Here is an 18629-nt window from a genome sequence, read left to right as displayed (position 1 = left end):
GAAATATATTTAGATGTGATATTTTTAGTACGAAATTGAAATCGGAATAGTTAAGATATTTGAAAATGTTGTACAAATATTTGTATTTTTATTAAAATCATATAATTGGGTTGCCATTATTTAAAATATAAAAACTAGCACTTATTTGTATTACAACAAATTGTTTACATAGTACTACAAAGTGTATATCTTGTTATTCAGACCAAAATTAAGTACTTTTATTAAATTATAAGCATTTATTAATTTAATTTTTAATTTTTAGGTCACCTGCCCGAGCATGACTTAAGAGTGACAAATGTGAAGCCTATAGATAAATCCGGAACTGATTTTTATAAATAACGATTTGCTGCAAATTGAGGTGCCTTTACTTCATATACGGCACATTGATAAATCTGGCACTGATTTTTATAAATTACAATCTGCTGCAAATTGAAGTGCGTTTATTTCATAGCAACAACATTCTTAAATTACGGTGAGAGTGAATGCATTTAAAAGGAACAGATTTGCTAAACATGACTGGTTCATTAAGTATGTACCTATACGAAAAGTAAAATTATTTTTCCAACATTTTAAAAATTTTAACTATTATTAAACTTTTCCACTCTTCCTTTATGCTACTAAATTATAATCTTTTAATTAATTAATTAATTATTGTCTATAGTTTTTCAATGGGAATAAACTAATTTAAACTCTAGTTAAAACACTGTTAATTATAAAAAAATGTCTCATAAAACATAAAATTTTATCTAATAATTTATTATTAACGTTTTTCAATTTTCAAAGAGCAAATAATGACTTGTTCAAATACTTATATTTTACTGACCCAGTTTCATTCGCTTTTCAATTAAATTGCATTAAAATTCCTTTAAGATTCTAAGCCTTTTTTAATTGCTTCATTTTTTTTTCTACTTGTATTTTGTTTCTTTTTTGCAAGATAATTAAAAAATTTAATTTAATTACATCATACTAGACTTTATCATTAGAAAATTTATTATTATATGATGCAGACACAATAGTGTCTTTTCAGTCTTGTAGTTTTTTTTATTTTGAAATTTCTTTTGAATAAAATTTATGCCATCCACATGTAGTCAAAGTAAAGAAGACTGTCTTTTGAACACAATATTTCTCAATAGAGAATATTTATATACGTTGGAATTATTATTAGTCTAAGAATCTATAAAACTTGTAAAGAATAAGTTAGTAGAACTTTAATTATGTTTAAGAATTATAAGTGGTCTCGAAGTACAGGCGTAGGTGTTATTGTAATTTTCTTTTTTTGCATTAAAAATAATTTAATATGGTGAATGGTTTAGGTTAAAAGAGTAACTCTAAATTGACTCGATCAATGATGTGAAGTGTACACTTTTAAGAAAAAATTGTATGAGGTATTGAGATTTAAATAACGTACACATTTTTAGTATATTAGCTATAGATATTCTTATATTTCTTCCATAAGGAACGAAATAGTGTAATCGCATAGGCACATACCAACAGTTTATGTTCTTTAAATAATTTTAAACTTTTGTAACAATAACTATGGATTATCATGTTCTTAATTAAAGTGAAAATTTCTTTTTCTTAATTTTGTTAAACTCCTCCACAAATTTTGTTAAAAGATATTAAGATGACACTTTGCAAAATGGCAGAGATATATAGTAAAAACTTATGAGAGACTCAAAGTAAGACTCTAAACTATGGGGAATTAAAATTTAACATGAAAATAATTTTATCCCTATTTTCAATAAATTTTCAGACTTTTGCAAATCGGGAAGGGAGAGAAATGACTTAAGGTAAAATATTAATGTAAAGAATTTTTTGAATTTATAATTGAATAAAATATAAGAATTATTATCGACAATATAATATCGAAAATCATTTATTTTCTTTTCATTTTAGTGGCTTTTGGAGTTTTTATTGAAGGAATTAATTTGAAATTCAGTCAACACAAATTGAAAATTTGTATAAAGTTAAAAAAAAAAACTGAAATTTATTTTATTTAGGACATGTTGATTGTATAATTCAGCATTAAAACAAAAATAAGGAAATTTAGTTCAATCAGTAAAATTAATGCTTTTTAATTACTCTTTACATTAAAATCGATTTCAATTAATTGGATCAAAATATAAATTAGGTTTTCATCTGTATGAAAATGAAAAAAAAATAAATAAAAAGCTTTAAAATGGCACAGAAATTAATTATTCCGGAAGAGAAAAGGTACTTATATTGATTTGTTGTATAATATATGTAAATTGACGTTGAATAAAATGGGTATATAGTAGTTAGATATTGCATATAAAGGTTGTAATTTATGTTAGTCCAGAAGTTTGCATAAGATTTCATGATAGTTATTTACAATTTGAAATTTTAACATTTTTCGACTTTGTTAAAACAGTTTTTAAGAAAAAGTGTGTATAGCATTTAGATGGATAATATTTTTAAAAAGGATTTGGTATTAAGAACAAGATAAAGCGCTTTTAGTTATATGTTACAGAATTTTTTGAAATTGTGTTTATTAGGTAAAATAATAGAACAACAATGTCTTTAGATAATTTGATTTTTTTTTAGTTTGGTCTTTTTTTGCAAATTTTTTCTCAAACCAGAATTTTTGAGTAATTTTAAAGAAAACCATAATTGCAGATAATAATGTTAACCTAAGAGATTTTAACATAATCTCACGTCATCCTAAATAAAAACTTACCTATAGAGCTTAAACATCAAACATTTGGTTCGATTAAAATTAATTCACGGACGATTACATATTAAACTTTCTTGAAATTTTAATCAAATCACATAATTGCTAGGGTAAACCATGGTTTACGTAGCATTGCTTTTAACTCAAGAGCAAGATACTTTGCAAAATCGATTTTTATTTGCATATTGTTAGGAGCAATATCTGTAATGAATGCAAAGTTTTATGTTGAACTTGTCAAATCAAATGTAAGCATTTTTTTTTGTATTAAAACACTACGACATTTAAATTTATCTCATAAGAACAAAAAATATATCTACAATTTCTGAAATTTTTAATTTTTACCCTATCCTTTTTGTTTCCATTTTTATTATTTGTCCAATTTATTTTTTAGTACAAAATTTTTGACAAGACAATATAAATTATTTTTCCCCCATTTTAATTTTGTTTCATTTTAAAGGTATAAAACAAATCATGAATCATCAAACTAACTCTTTTTTTTTTTATAGTAATTTCAAAGGGGTCTCTATTCGTTCTTTAAATTTTGAACCAAAATTTTGTTTATATAAAAAAATAATTTACGTTTTAATATACATAAATCAGATAGACATTTATTTTGTTTTTGTTTTTTATAAATTGAGGCCATGGATATTACAATGCTAAACTGAAATAATCAAAATAGTCCTGTCATTTATTACGGTCTCTTTAATGTTTTATCGTGTAAACTTCCTTTCTTGGGGACTGCTTTTCTATATAAGTATCTACATATATATGAGTAGTTGTTCGGGAGTAACTGCAGATTCTGTTCAGTTAACAGCAAAATTTGTAATATCATTTTGTCTAATCATTAATTTTCTGACAACGAATTGCATGTATACGCCATGTATGTACATGTAGTAGCAGAGTTAGTTTCGCTACTATTTTGCTTATATTTGATTATAAACGTCTATTAACAGGAAGTTAAAATCACCTGAAAGGTTGAGTGATCTTCATTATTACTACTCTAATGGAACGTTTTTGATTTTTTTTTTTTATAAATTTTTCACGTATTCATTATTTTACGTCGTTGTTTTTTTTGAAACAGTTAAACTTTTTTCTTTTTTATTAAATTAACAATAGAAGTTTTGAATTTGTAAAAAAAAAAGTGTATTTAAATTTTTACATTTGTGTTACTGTGAAAATCGAAAATCAGTAAAAATTTTAAAAATGTTATTTTGTTAAGAAAATTAGTTTGCTGTTCAGCATGCAAATTTATTAAATTAAGTAGAAAATCTGTGAGAGTTATTTTTAAAAATCTGACGTGATCAATGCCTAACCGATTGCATTTTGTATTTTGTGACTTATTTGATGTGGAAAGAAAACTACGTTATCTTTGTTATAATATACCTTTATTGAATTGGCCGATAAAAATTTTGAAATTGGTATACTTAAGCTTTCCATTTTATTATACATATTTAATTCTTATCTGCTAAATGGAAACAATTCAGTGTAGAGTATGTCCGATTCCTAAAATATGATCCGGATGATACTGAAAAACTATTTTCTATTTTGAACATAAAATTAACTAAGTAAGTATTTAATTTAGGATTTCGATATGAAAATTTGCTGCACACCTTAATTTTAGTAAGGGTAATATTGAACAAAATATTCGAGTCATTCGTGTAACACGTTATAATGAACCGTAAAAAGGAAAATATAGGTAAATATTTGAATTGTATGCACATACATATATTCGCTAAAATTTGCGCAATGCGATTCATTTCTGTACCGTAATTATTTTCATTGGTGTTTTTTATTTTTTCTCTTCTTTTTGCATTCTCTAATATTTGTTTAGGTCGTTACTTTTTACTTTATTATCTGACGTAAATTCATATAGATATGCATTTTTATTTATTATTTCATCATTGCTTTTTTAGCGTACACTATATTTAAATCGAGCAAGCGACCCTATCATTCTTGGGCTTTCTTTTTATTGTTTTTCCAACTTTATACATACATACATAGTTTTTTTTTTTTTAATTTTACTTTATGTTTATTTCTGTTTTATAGGTACATCACAAGAATATATGTTAATGTAGGTGTTTATCTTCGATTAATATCACACCCGCGAATGATTTACATTTTAATAGCAAAAGGAACAAAGAATAAAAGAATGAAATACAGAATTTACAATGAGGTCTTTCTACCGTCTTCGCCCCCCCCCCCCCCTTTTCATCATCTTGTTTTTTCAAGTAAGTACATACAAGTATATGTAAAAGTAAATCACATTAATGACTTTGTTCAGGATAAGATTTGAAGTGAATTTGTTTTATTTTAGGATGTGTTTTACCTTGTGTAAACTATGCTGAAAGGAGAAAATTATGCAAATATATGGTATAGAATAGTGGATGTTTTTGGAATGGAATGGAGCAGAAAAAAAATGAATACAAAGTCAAATTGCAAAAGTCAAGACATCTTCCTTTTTGAATATCTGATGAATGGAACATCTAAGACCATAATATACTAGTATATAGAAGACGAAACGAAAGAAAATTATTGAAATGCAGTTTCTTATGCATTTTATGTAGGTGAGTCAAATATAATGAACATAGAATATGTTCTTTGAAGAGAATCAGAATAAGAAAAAAAGAAAATTTAAATGACGTTGTCAGTTCACATTTTTTTCCTTTCGCTCTATTTTGTGTTCTCTTGCAGTTCTATATTTGTTGTGTTTCTTTAAAAGGAAACCATCGAAGACGACGCACCCTTCCTTTTTTATTTTTTTTTTTTTATTTTATTTTCTCCCTGTAATCTTGTAAATAAGAATATTTAACTTATAAATTACATATCAATTTATTTTTTTTTTTTTTGAATGTTCAAACATATTACACACGTAGGCATCTTATGAGACACTATTTATCGTTATCAAAATCATTTTCTTTTTTTTAAACAGGATAACAAATTAATGTTTGCGGTTTTGAAAACCATTTATTGTTTCTTTCCTTTTTATTTTAGTTCAATTTAGTTGTACATTGTACACAAGCATTGTTTACTTTAGTTTTTAAATATATGGGTGTGAACCGTATGAGTACCATATGTATGAGCTAAATATTCTATATGCCGAGTCTGTGTTATATACTATATGTAATGCATACAGCATTATTGTAAAATAGTAAACATTAGAAAAACTCTAGAATAGTAAAATTTAACAACTTCAAAATAGGTATGAATGTTAATTGAGCATAACTATTTTATTGTATCATTGATTTTTGCAATTTTTTCTACTCCTTTACACATGATTTAAGATGTCAAAGATTTAAAAATAAAGGGGTAATATTGTACAAAAAAAAAGTAATAGTTAACAAGCAATTGACAATTGATTTTTCAGTTGAATTCGAAGAATACAAAAATAGTATGGTTTAATTCTATGAGAATCAAATAGCGAATGCATTATAAGAAATTCAAATTTTTCAATACGAAAAAATATTGATGTTAGAAGATAATTGTATATCTTTTCCTTGCAAACTATAATTAAGTAAAGTAGGTATTTACAGTAAATTGTTGAAAAACTCACTTCTCGTTCTTGTTAGTATTCTTTAAATGTTACTGACTTGACATAAATTTTCTCTAAATAAATACGAACATCGAAGTTGTTTATCTTTTAAATTCGTAGCAGTGATGAAGTAATATTCTGTGTTTCTTTTGTATTCTTTGATTGTTTTTAATCTAAATTCTAGTTACTATAAATTTCAATTTATATGTAGTTGTAAAATAAAAATTTCTGTAGCTTTTCCAAACCTAAACAAGAAAACAACATCTCCTTTTATTTTACATTTTACACCACATTTTACACCATCACCGCTAAAACATAAATTTTTCTTTCAAAAAAAAATTTTCCTAACCTAATTTTAATAAAACAGATAAATACGGGTGAATTTATTCTCCAAACTACTACCCTAAGAAACACTTAACTAAAATTTTAACCTATCTTATTTAAGAATAAATCCTTTTAGCTTACTGCCTAATCTCAATTCATGCACTCGAATTCTTCTCTTATAATTTAAAAATTATTCCAATATTAAAATTTTCTTAATATAAAATTGATTTAATTTAATGGTGCATGATAATGATGTCTAAGAAGTTGGTAATTTGAATCATCTTGAAAATAAGGAAGATGGAGGATTAAATTAAAAATTTTTCTATATAATACATTTTTGAAACAGACTAAAATGATCTCATTTCCATTTTAATTTTTTTTTTTTGTATAACGGAAGAACCTGAAAGTTTAGTCGTCTTAAAATTTTTTTTTCAACATCTTCAACTTTAATTTAAAGATTCTTTTTTAAATTTTTGTTACTAAGTGGACACTTCTTTTAAATTTATTTCCTAATTTATTAATGTAATACAAGAAGCTTTTTCAAAAAAAAAAATGCTTATTTACAGAATAAAATTTTTCCCTCTTCACGTTTTATTTATTCCCCGCGTGATAATTAATTATTTAATAAAATTTGCTAACGTTCCATACCGTATATGAAAACTTTTGTTATAGTAGAATTGAAAAATTAAATTTTCCAATAGTTAAAAAGATTTTCAACCTCCAGTGAATATTTTGAAGGTTATTTAAAATTTTTTAATTGTTATTGTTTCCTAAATGCAGTATAATTTATCGTGATCTACATAGATCCATTTATTGCGTTTCCACCTCATCCTAAGCGCTAGAAGATTTGTACAGTGTTTCGCTTTCAATTGGCTACAAATTCTCTTTGTATATTTAGTCATTGCTAAGGCAATTTATTTAGTCAATTTTTTAATTTACAATAGGGAGTTTTAAATCTTTTTAGTTTAATTTGAGTTGGTAACCCTAAGTAAAAAAAAAAAAGAAGTTATTAATGTTAAAAAAATTGGTATAAAATGAGATTCATTTAACAAAGTGTATAAATTATGGAAAGCCACGTGAAAGGAGAAAATTAAAAAAGAAGAATTTACATTGTATTTTTTGCTTTTATTTTCACCCTTCTCTCTAAGGAATTAAATTAAAGGAGGAAAAATTGAAGGCAACAAACAAAAAAAGTTTTTATAATTATTGTTTTTTTGCAATTTCATCAGAGGAACATATAAAAATTTTCTCATCGTACTTTTCCTCTTTACTAAATCTCTACTTCGGTTTCTTTGTATTCAAACTAACACGAAACTAACCGGAAAAATTTCAAATGCTCAGTAGCATACCTTTTTCCCCTATACAATATTATATTGAATATAAATTTTGTCTATAATTTTGATGATGTACGAACAATATACGGTAACGTACTAATACAAATGTAAATAAATTATCGAAAATAAATTGAATTTATTTAAATACTTATGTGTTGGTGATATTGTATGGGTGTGTGTATGTTTAAAAATCGATTACTGTGTATGTATAAAAATCTTCTGTTTTTGTTTCGTTTTATATTCTATATTGAATATTTTCTATGCTACACGACACGTCGTAAAAATGAATACCTTGTATATACTACAAAAATTCTGAAATAAACATAAATTTTTGTTATCCTCTCTCTTAATTCTCTGTACGAAATTGAAGCCAGTACAATGATTTACTGTTCCTTAAATACATTAGCAGAGTAATAAAAGGATAAAGAACAGTGTATGTCAGCATAAGTTTCTTGAAAATGCAGTAAATCATTAAATCGCTATGGCAGTTGTCTATAAGAATACATAAAATTTATTTTCTTTAACATTATGTTGTAGGACAACTGTTCATAAAAGAGAATAGTTAGAGGATCAGCAACCATGTCTGTCAGCTACCATTTTATTTTTACATTCAATATGAACATGAAGCATGCATTGATTTGATTTTTTTCATTTTTATTTTAAAAATTTATAGATTATTTTTTTCTAAGTATAGATTTGTGTATAAAAATATATTTTAGAATTTTTTATTTTCTAAGTTAGGTAAAAGGACCTGTTGATTTTAAAATTTTTTTATAGGGTTTCAAATTGTCGCCGTTTTTAGTATAAAAATAGCTTTGCGTGTAATTTTATAAATAAATGTGCAATATAGGTACATGTGCTTTGAAAAATAGTGGAAAATCGATTTACTACGATATTGTAAATTGTAATTTTAATTAAATAGAATACTAAAATTAGTAATTGAAGACAATTCATTTCTCAATAATATTTTGTTTTGAGCTTAGTTTTGTAAAATATTCCAAATTTTTAATAATAGGTTTAATTTATTCATTATAAATTTTGTATACTTATTATTAATTTTACTGTTGACATAAATTTTAATGAAAAATTTCGAAAAATTTAAAAACAAATAAAATTTACTTTGAATTAAAAAATTAAATTTTCAATCTGAATTTGCTAATATTCGTGGACACCCTTATTTTAAATACATACATACATATGAAAAATTTTACTTCTCCTTATACAAATATTCGAATCGATATTATTATATTTGCCTAGATTAATACATACATACGAAATTATTGTTACAAAAAATCGTACAAACTAACTAACACATGCATATAGTAATAACGAAAAAAATAGGTTTTTGACCAGACAGAGTACAAAAAAAAACAAAAATAAGCAAAATTTAAAAAAAAAATCAAACACCAAAACTACCTTATAATAAAAACCAAAAAAGAAAAAAATAAAATCAAAACAGAATAAAAAATTCAGGACGCCGGTAAAATATTACACAAAAATTAAATGCAACACACACACATACAAATTCAAATATACCAAATATACAATAATATGTACAATTACTCAGTACTTAGCTATGTGCTTATTTACGTCATTTAAAATACATGATATATGTATGTATGTACGAGTACATTGCTTGCAATAATAAAAAAAAAGAAACATAAAAAACTAAAATAAAAGGAAAAAGTAAGGACTTATATTTCGTTATGGTTGTTAAGTTAAAGCAGAAAATAAAAAAAAGAAAACAGGGAAATATAAAAATATTTCGAATCCTTAAAACGAGTCCTTTTTTTTTAGGTTTCTATAATATTTCTATTTATTAAGTTTGTATATATTCGTACGTATGTTGTTCGTGCAAATCACGGAATATGTAGACGCACATGTTCACAGTTTATACATTTACATGCATAGACAAACGAACATATATACAAATTTATATACTTATATAATTTATTTGTAGAGGAGGTTCACGTTTCTGGTTTTTTATGTCCTTATGAAATTTGAAATTCATAGCTGTATTTGAAGTTATATGTGAAACAATCGATGAAAATATTTTGGAAGGAAATCTTGTATTCTATATGATTCTCGCATTTTATGTGTAAATACATTGAATTACGCGAAAAAGGAATCGCAAAAGTCAGGTATAGGAAGGCAAGCGGCTCTGTAGTAATAATAGCTGCGATACATTGTAAATTTGCATTTAATGTGACAATTCAACGTATTGTATGTATTGTATTACGTTTGGCTTTCTAATATCTGGTCTTCGAATAAAAAACATCCTGGAAATGCAACCCGTAAACAAATATTCTTGGAAGCTGGGTGTCCATGAACTACATAAGTAACCCTTTCTTTCTGTAATAAATATTCTACAAACCGTGATTGGATTTTCAAATATCTTCTCCGTTTTCCCACAAAATCAATATTTGAATATGCAGTGCTCTGTCAAATTTTAATAATCGTTTTAAATTCGTATCTGGTCATATCTTTCCAGAAGCTTGAAAAAATCTCGAACTCTTTTTATTTTGTTGTCCTATCTCTAAACAGTTCTGCAATTCTGGCCTTTTTAATATGCGAACCAAAATAAATAAGGAAAATATGAATTATAAAACACTGAAACTTTTGTAGACTTTAATTTTATTTCTAAAAAAAGATTTACTAGCGCTGATATTAAAAAATATTTGAAGAATATTGTTTGTTACTCGAATTTCTCTTTTTGTTTTTTATCATATTTGTAATTTTTTTTTATATTTTACTGTTTTTTTGCAATATAAAATTGCGCATGGGTGTATATTCTGAGTATTTCTCTGTTGGGTGCCTTTATTTTTTGGTTTTCACGTTCTCTCATTTCATTTTTTTTTCGTCCTTTTTAAGTAAAGAGGCAATTAATGTGGCAATAAAGATAGCTATGATAATGACAAAAGCAGGAACAACGATGATGACGATAACAATATCATGTAGTTTAAAAATTTTCTTGTTTCAAAACAATCGTATAGGATTTCGATGTGAAATTGATAGGCAAATTTTAAACAATAAGAAGAACCAAAGACTGCAATTTTAATATAAAACATATTCAAACTTATTACGGCTCTCTTAAAATTGAATTTTGTTGTATAAAAAAAAAAGCTTTTTGTTTGATTGCTCATATTGATTCTTGATCAAATACAAGAAACTGAAGTAGATAGAAGAATCATTGTAAGTGAGTTGTAGTATGTCCTTAATGTGAGAGTGAATTTCATGCATAAATGTGTTTTGTATGGAGAAAATAACTGTAATATTAAAAATAAAATTTTTAGATTCTTAAAAGAACCGGCTGGGGGGAGGGCAAAAAAACAAGAGAACATTCTCCCTTTTGGACACCGTTGAAGAAAGAGAATAATATTTTGCATTTCACTAGAATTTTACATGTTCAATTCGCTTTTCTACCTTGCATATTTTTATAGAAGAATTGTTACCTTTTGTTAAAATCATAATGTAGTTAAGTATTTTTTTTATTATAACAGAGAAACGGAAATAAAATAACAATAAAAAATGAAAAGTTGTGAACAGAAAATAATAATTTTTGTAAAGAATTTTGCAGCAGGAGAAAAACAGGAAACAAATGGAAATATTTTCAACAGGAATTAGGGAATATCGATTATTTTTTGCTTATTTATTTATTTTTCTTTACGTTTTATTCTATTTTCTATCATGTTTTTTTAATTATTTCTTTATGTATTAAAAATTTTTTATACTTAGACAAATTTTTATGTCTGTCTATGATAGGTCTTTCGATTTTGTAATAGATTTATAGAATTCTTGACATAATTAGTGTAGATTGTAAATTGTACAGTTGCTATAGAATTCAAACGCAATCCTAAAGGATCTTTGCTATTACTCTTTTGTAAAGTTTTTTTTAAGACTCTTACTATCTTCTTTTTAATATTTTGTATTAAATTATTTATAATTCTATTTCTAGATAACTTATTCTCATACTCAAACTAAAATATTATTGATTTAAATTAAAAAATATTATTTGTAAATATAAAATTTCTATTGAAAATTTATCTGAATTTAAAATTCAATGCAAATTTTAGAAAATAATTCAATAAATTTAATTTCAGATGAAAAATGTAATTAACTACATTATGATTTAAATCCTTCCTGATTGCAATATTTTCATTTTATACCGTGTAAGTTCCATTTATGTCGGATAGTCAGGCTGCGATCGGAGCGCTGAACTCGTTTTCAGTATCCTCCGCGGCAGTATGGAGCTGTCTTGAGAAGCTTAATGAGTTGGGCAGATGCAACCGGGCAAACACAACTCTTCTTGGGCCGCACTCCTTCTGCGGAATCGGACCACATACTATTCGTTGGGAATATTAAGGAAGGAATCAGAAAGAAGGCGGTCGGAGCACTGGAGAAGTCTTCCGGGGCTGCGGCAAGCCAAGGAGCTCCTGGGAGATTATGACCAAAAGCGATTTAAGAAAATTATAGGGATGGGAAAGAACCAGGTGAGAGTCTTCACCGGCATTTTGACGGACCACTGCAGGCTTAGGGGACACTTCAGTCGGCTGGGCCTGGAAAATGAGGATATTTGCCCCGCACTCGGATTGTGGTGCACACTAGATCCTTATAAGTGGTCGCGGTACACTTTTGCCCCCGTTGTACAAATCTACAAATGTAAGTTCCATTACCCTGTTTCATCTATTTTAATTATCAGTTTATAATATATGTATGTATGTTTGTATGTAACATCGAGATTAACGAAATATATACAATATTATTGACAGTGTTAAATAAAATGATAATTCAAATTTTCATTAAAGTTTTAATTAAGTGTCAATTATAGGATTTTGTTATATAAATAAAGTTTTAATTGATCACTATTATAAAAAGCTTTAAAATGTATGAATATGAAATGATAAATTAATATGTTCAGAAAATAATTTTAATCAACTTGAATGTACACTATAATTGTTTGAAAAAATTGAAAATTTTTTTAAATAAATGCTAACTTTATTTTTATGTATAATAACATAACAAATGCACAATGTTATAAGCACAAATTATACAGAATCCAAGAAGAAATTTTCAAATTAATTAATTTATTTAAAAAACTATCAAATTTTATATTTTATTTTTAAAAAATATAAGCCCACATAATTTTTTGTAAAAAAACTGCAGGGATTCCGTGTTTAAATTCGATTGCATTTTAATTTATTTTACCTAATCTATTGTACCTATATTAATATAAATTAAAATACTATGAGTGTACCATATGTGCATTAATAATAAAATCTATTGTGAAAATATAAGTATGTATAATCGTATTATGTGTAGGCTGTAGAAAAATACTTTAAAAAATTATGCGTGTAAATTAAAATATAATTTTAATACTATTAAAGGGAGTATAAGATTTTAAGCAAATTTAGAAAGTTTACCAATATATAAGTTAAATTTGGTTAAAAATATTTTAAAATTCTTATAGAAAATTCAAATTTAATCTTTATTGCATAATTTTAAAACGACTTGGAGAAAAACTAAGGTCTTCATTTAATAAAAATAGCAATATATGCACACATACATGCTTAGTTATTTATGCATTTTCTTTTCTTCTTTTAAACAAAACAAAACTGATTTCATGACTTATAATATTTGCGAGCACGTGCTCAAGTAGAATAACGTGTAGTAGATGATGATGAAGCCAAAAATGTTTTATACTTAGTTAATAATATAAAATAATTAATTAATTGTTAAAGTCATGAAACCACAACTAATATACGACTATTATGTAAAAAATATAATAAGCATTTTTAATATAATGAAATTCATAATTTATACAGAATTATATACCATGATTACATTAATATATTACATTGTAATTATAATATAAAATTTACATAGATTTAAATTAAAAATTTTTAACCGCATTAATTACTTTTTCTTTTTCTTGTAATATTAATATATAGAAGAAATTGATATTCTTATAAACAATTCAATGTCATTGCTAATTGAAGAATTCATTTTGTATATTCTTAATATTGTAATTGGTAACCGCACATAATAAGTAACAATACTAAGTACTACTTTTAGTACTTAAATTAATAAAAAAAAGAAAATGAATACTTTGGCTATGATATCATCGAAACCACATGTGCCACATGTTTTGTAATATGACACTATTAAGCAAGTACGTAAATTACGTATAGTTTTGCGCAAGTAACACTCTACTGTAGGTTTAGAATTTTATTGTTTTTGTTTTGGTTGAATTAAATTAAATCATTTACTTGTTATATTCATTGTATTATTTTATTGTGCCTTTTTTATTACAATTTAAACTCAAAATATTTTTATATAATTTAATTAATTTATGTAATAATATGTTGATCAACGGGTAAATTGAAATATTCTGATTTTATAATTTAAAATGCCATACTATTATTAAGTAAAATTTTAATTTGAAAAACTTAAAAAGAAAGATTCATTTTCAATGCTAGAAGATGGCAAGTCTTAAAGTTGCTTAAATTAAATGATGATTTAAAATGTAAAGGTAAACGTTCGTAAACGACTGCTGGGAGTCTACTTGTCATATTCTTAATTTTCTTGGAAGTAATGTGTCAATTAAACAAAATTAATTTTCTTCTTAGTAATATCACGTTCATATTAATTTTATCAACATATTTTTAAAATTATTACGAACGTGAATTGTTATTTAGTTTAAGAATTCTAGTTATTTGTTAAAATAATTTTTGTCAGGGCAGTACGGATACTCTTATAGAATTTGAAACCGGTTTTTTTTCACAGCATTCATATTTAGTTATACAACCAGAAATCTGGTTCATGTAGTCTAGTTGAAGAATTATAATTTTAGGTTTTTTTACAATTTAAAATTTTAGAGGTATATAGATCATAAATATGCAAAAAGGATAATATAATATTATAAGGATGGAAATGATATATTATAGAATTTAAGGAGGGTAGAATGTGTAGAAGAAAATGAAATATGTTTTTACAATATTAATTCGTTTATGTATTTGTATATATGTATGTATGATGCACATAATTTTAATCTTCTCAAAAATATTAATATTTGAGTTCATAACTATGTTACTTATATTGCAGTTTCTATATACAAATCCGGATCGTGACAAAAGATTTCAAAACAAAAAAAATTTTTTAACCCATTTTTTCCCAATGTTCCTATATTCGCACAGATATTTGAAATCGCATTGAACAATTAATTTTTTTTTAAAATAATTTTGTTCGACACTAATTATTTTCAATCTGTGACAATATAAACTAAATGAATAATTGATTGCAAATTAAATGATCAAATGAAACCAACATTGTGCGTCATTTCGATTCTTAAAATTTCGTGATTCGTATTTTATTCTAATTTTTCATAGTGTTATTCAATTATTCATTCATATTACGCTTCTGATTTAGGTTTTCCATCATAAAACCACAAAACCGAATTATACCGCAAATTCTTTAACGTCAAAATTTTGATTTTAGTCTGCAAACTGTCTGAAACTAAAACTTTTACGGACAGAAATCTAGTAAACTTTTTACCCGTAATTGACTTTGAATTTTGATCATCCGTAAACGTCAAAACAAAAAAAAAATTTTTTTTTAGATTTAAAATAATTTTAATAATCTACATTATTTTGTATATTTTAACAATAAAATATGACAACCTAGTTTTAAATTAGACTAAAAATTTTTTCCAATTTTGCTAATAATAATTTTTGAATATTTAAAACTTTATTTAAAATAAATTTGGAAAATATGAGATTCACAATTTTTATTAGAATCATCAGAAAATATCAAATTATATTTTTATTCAAATATCAAATAATATGTTTGTGTATCTGTTCTACCGCATTGAAATGAATACATTATCCTTTTTGTATAAATAGTATAATGGCACATGTACACAATCATAATGTTTGTGTATTCAAAAAAAAAAAAAAAATAAGTAAAACCGTGATTCATTTTGCTGATCTCTATTTGATTATCCTTTTTTATAAATGAAAAATATATACAATAATTTTTTATGTATAACCAAAAATAATAAAAACTATAGAAAATCTACGATATGTTTGCTAAATTCAATTTAATTATTTTTTGCCGCACATTTTTTATTTTAGGTCTTTAAAAAGCAGAGAATTATTTCTTTACCACGTTAAATTGTAATGTAAAATATAAATTATAAAAAGCAAGCAAAAATAATTGAAACCTACCTATCGAACGAATTTTATCCACTTTAAATGTAAAAATAAAAAAGAAAAATACATAAAACAGCGTATAAAATTTTAGTCCTTCGTTAGAATTGACAGTAAAAATTCAACGTTTACACTTTTTTTTCGCATTAAATCTATCCGGTGTGTATGTATGTGTTTTGCGCAATTATCCTTATTTTTTGTTTTTTTTTTTTTATTATTTTTCGTTTTTATTACTAAAAATTAACTTATTCTTTTTTTAGATAATTAAAAGATATATTTTTCATAAAATTTTATAAAAACCGAAAATATTCATGACATGATTTTTTTTTCCTTTTTTATTTTTTTTTTATATTTTCAGGATAATAAGTATACCTACAAATACAAGTATATGCAATAAAAAAAATTGTTCGGCTTTATTTTAAAAAAAAATTTTTAAATGCACTTTTATGGTTTTACATTGAAATTTCTTTTTTTTCTTTAATTTTTAATATTAAAAAATTTTTTAATTTTTCGTATAAAGCACAAATTATTTAAATTTCAAAAATTTTTAATTTTATTAAATAATTTTGTTTTTTTATTCTCTATATAATCTTTTGAAAATAATCACCAAACGATTTTCAAAAAACCAAGCAAAAAATCACATGCGACAAATAACTTCAACATCAACTAATTCGGCGAGCGTCTACTTTTCAACTGAAGCACTGAAGCAAAAGGAAATATTGCGCGCAGAAAACCAAAAAAACAAATGCAAACAAAATGAAAAATACAATACAGTGTTTTAACTACATTGCTGCAAAGCGACACCGGCTAATACACAATTGAAGGAAAACAAAAAAAAAAGTAAAATACAATATTATTATGTTGATAATCAGAACATGATGTTATTTTTTTTTCAGGGTTCTCTATACGAAAATACATAAAGAAGCAAGGTAAGAATATTTGAATTCAAAATTTTGAACCATGAGGAAATGTACAAAATGAGTTGTCAAATTGACAACTTTATGGAGTGATGTCATAGGACACGTTTGAATTCATTTGTTTGGTAAACTTGCTAAGATAAAAAACGAAAAGTGAAAATTAAGTAAAATTTTTATTTAAAACAATTATAAACTAAGTTTGAAAGATTACTTAAGTGTTAAAAATATTTATTCAAAAAGTTATTAACGTGAATAATATAAAAATGAAAAACTGTAAAGTAAAAAACTGTGAGAATTCTGAAAGTAGAAAAATAAATTACTTAAATTTTTAAAGCTTCCCAAAGAAGGAATATTTTGTTCAAAGTGGTTTAAAGGTGGTGCTATAAATAAACAGCGTTATATGAATGATACTTAGTGATGATTATAGAATTTGATTATTGTTTAAATGATATTTAAAAAGATAAGGATACCCCTGAAAATATGGATGATAGATCTAATAGGAAAAACAAGAAGAAACGGGAAAATTTAAAAGAATAAAGGAAGCTTTGGAATGTCATAAAAGTATGTTGAAAACATTTAGAAATAACGAATATCGTCCATATTATACGTTTCAGCAAAAAAATATAAAAATTATTTTTGAATTTGGGGAAACAGAATTTGAGATAAATACCTTAAGTTTATAATAGTATGTTCTTTATATCTCACCCTCTATAGCTAAATACAGAAAATCATCCACGTTATTCATCTTAATTGAATAATTCACTTCTATTATTTATTCTCATATTTAAATTTCAATATTCTTTGTTATATGTATTTAAAATCTCGGAATTTCAAAATTTTATTTACGAAACATATTCGCATAAATGCAATTTAAACTCTGATTTAGATATACGTAGAAGCTTCATGTGTACTGCACATTCGTTTTGAATGTTAACTTTGCTTTGTTTTCACTGCATTATACTAACGGCGATTGCTTCACCTTCATTTGCAGCGTTGTAGTTTACAAGTTGTTTGTAGTAGATTTTATGTTTTTTTTCTGCAGACCTCGCGCAGAAAAGTTGTTTATGTTTTGTTTTGATTATTCGTTTATAACTTTAGTTAAAAAGTAAACGCTCGTTGAATTAGTTGGAAAGATTTGTCGCATGCGATTTTAATTGAATTTAAATTTACGTAAAAAAGAAAACAAAGTTTGAAAAAAGAAAATTGCTAAAAAAATTTTTAATATTTGTGTTAAAATTAGATTTTTAAATTTTTAACTTAAAAAAAAAAACAAGCAAACTTTGGAAATGAATTTGAAACAAACCCTTAGGGGCATGGAGAAAAATGCCGGCAAATCTTTTTATATTAAGATGTATGTATGAACAAATGCAGTAAATATACAGAAAATATTCAAGATTTATATTGTAAATTTCTGAGTATTTCTTTGAAAAATAACTAAATTTGTATAAAAAAGTAAATAAATAAATAAATAAAATGATGAAATTTGAGGATAAAGTTATGCAATTTTAACACATGTGCGTTATAAGTTTATATAACGCCGTATTTACAATGATTTAATCAATGGTGCTCTTAAGCAATTATATACTACTCAATAAGTTTTTTCGGTAGGTACTTTTTAGAACTCAAAAT

At 24.8% G+C, this 18629-nt stretch overlaps 1 protein-coding gene across 1 annotated transcript in view; it reads right to left on the bottom strand.

Annotated features, from left to right (window-relative positions):
* LOC129613453 (neurotactin) overlaps window positions 1-16486 on the bottom strand; it is a 67363-nt gene extending 50877 nt beyond the window's left edge. Inside the window, exon 1 of the mRNA XM_055527527.1 lies at window positions 16102-16486. The gene's annotated coding sequence lies outside the window, so the exon portion shown is untranslated. The remainder of the gene's footprint in view (window positions 1-16101) is intronic.
* Between the last annotated feature and the right edge of the window lie 2143 nt (window positions 16487-18629).

The sequence above is a fragment of the Condylostylus longicornis genome, unplaced genomic scaffold, assembly GCF_029603195.1.
Source record: "Condylostylus longicornis isolate FDR11 unplaced genomic scaffold, ASM2960319v2 ptg000084l, whole genome shotgun sequence".
NCBI classification, from domain to species: Eukaryota; Metazoa; Arthropoda; class Insecta; order Diptera; family Dolichopodidae; genus Condylostylus; species Condylostylus longicornis.
The sequence above is the reverse complement of the archived record's forward strand: the minus strand, read 5'-3'. Positions and strand labels throughout refer to the sequence as shown.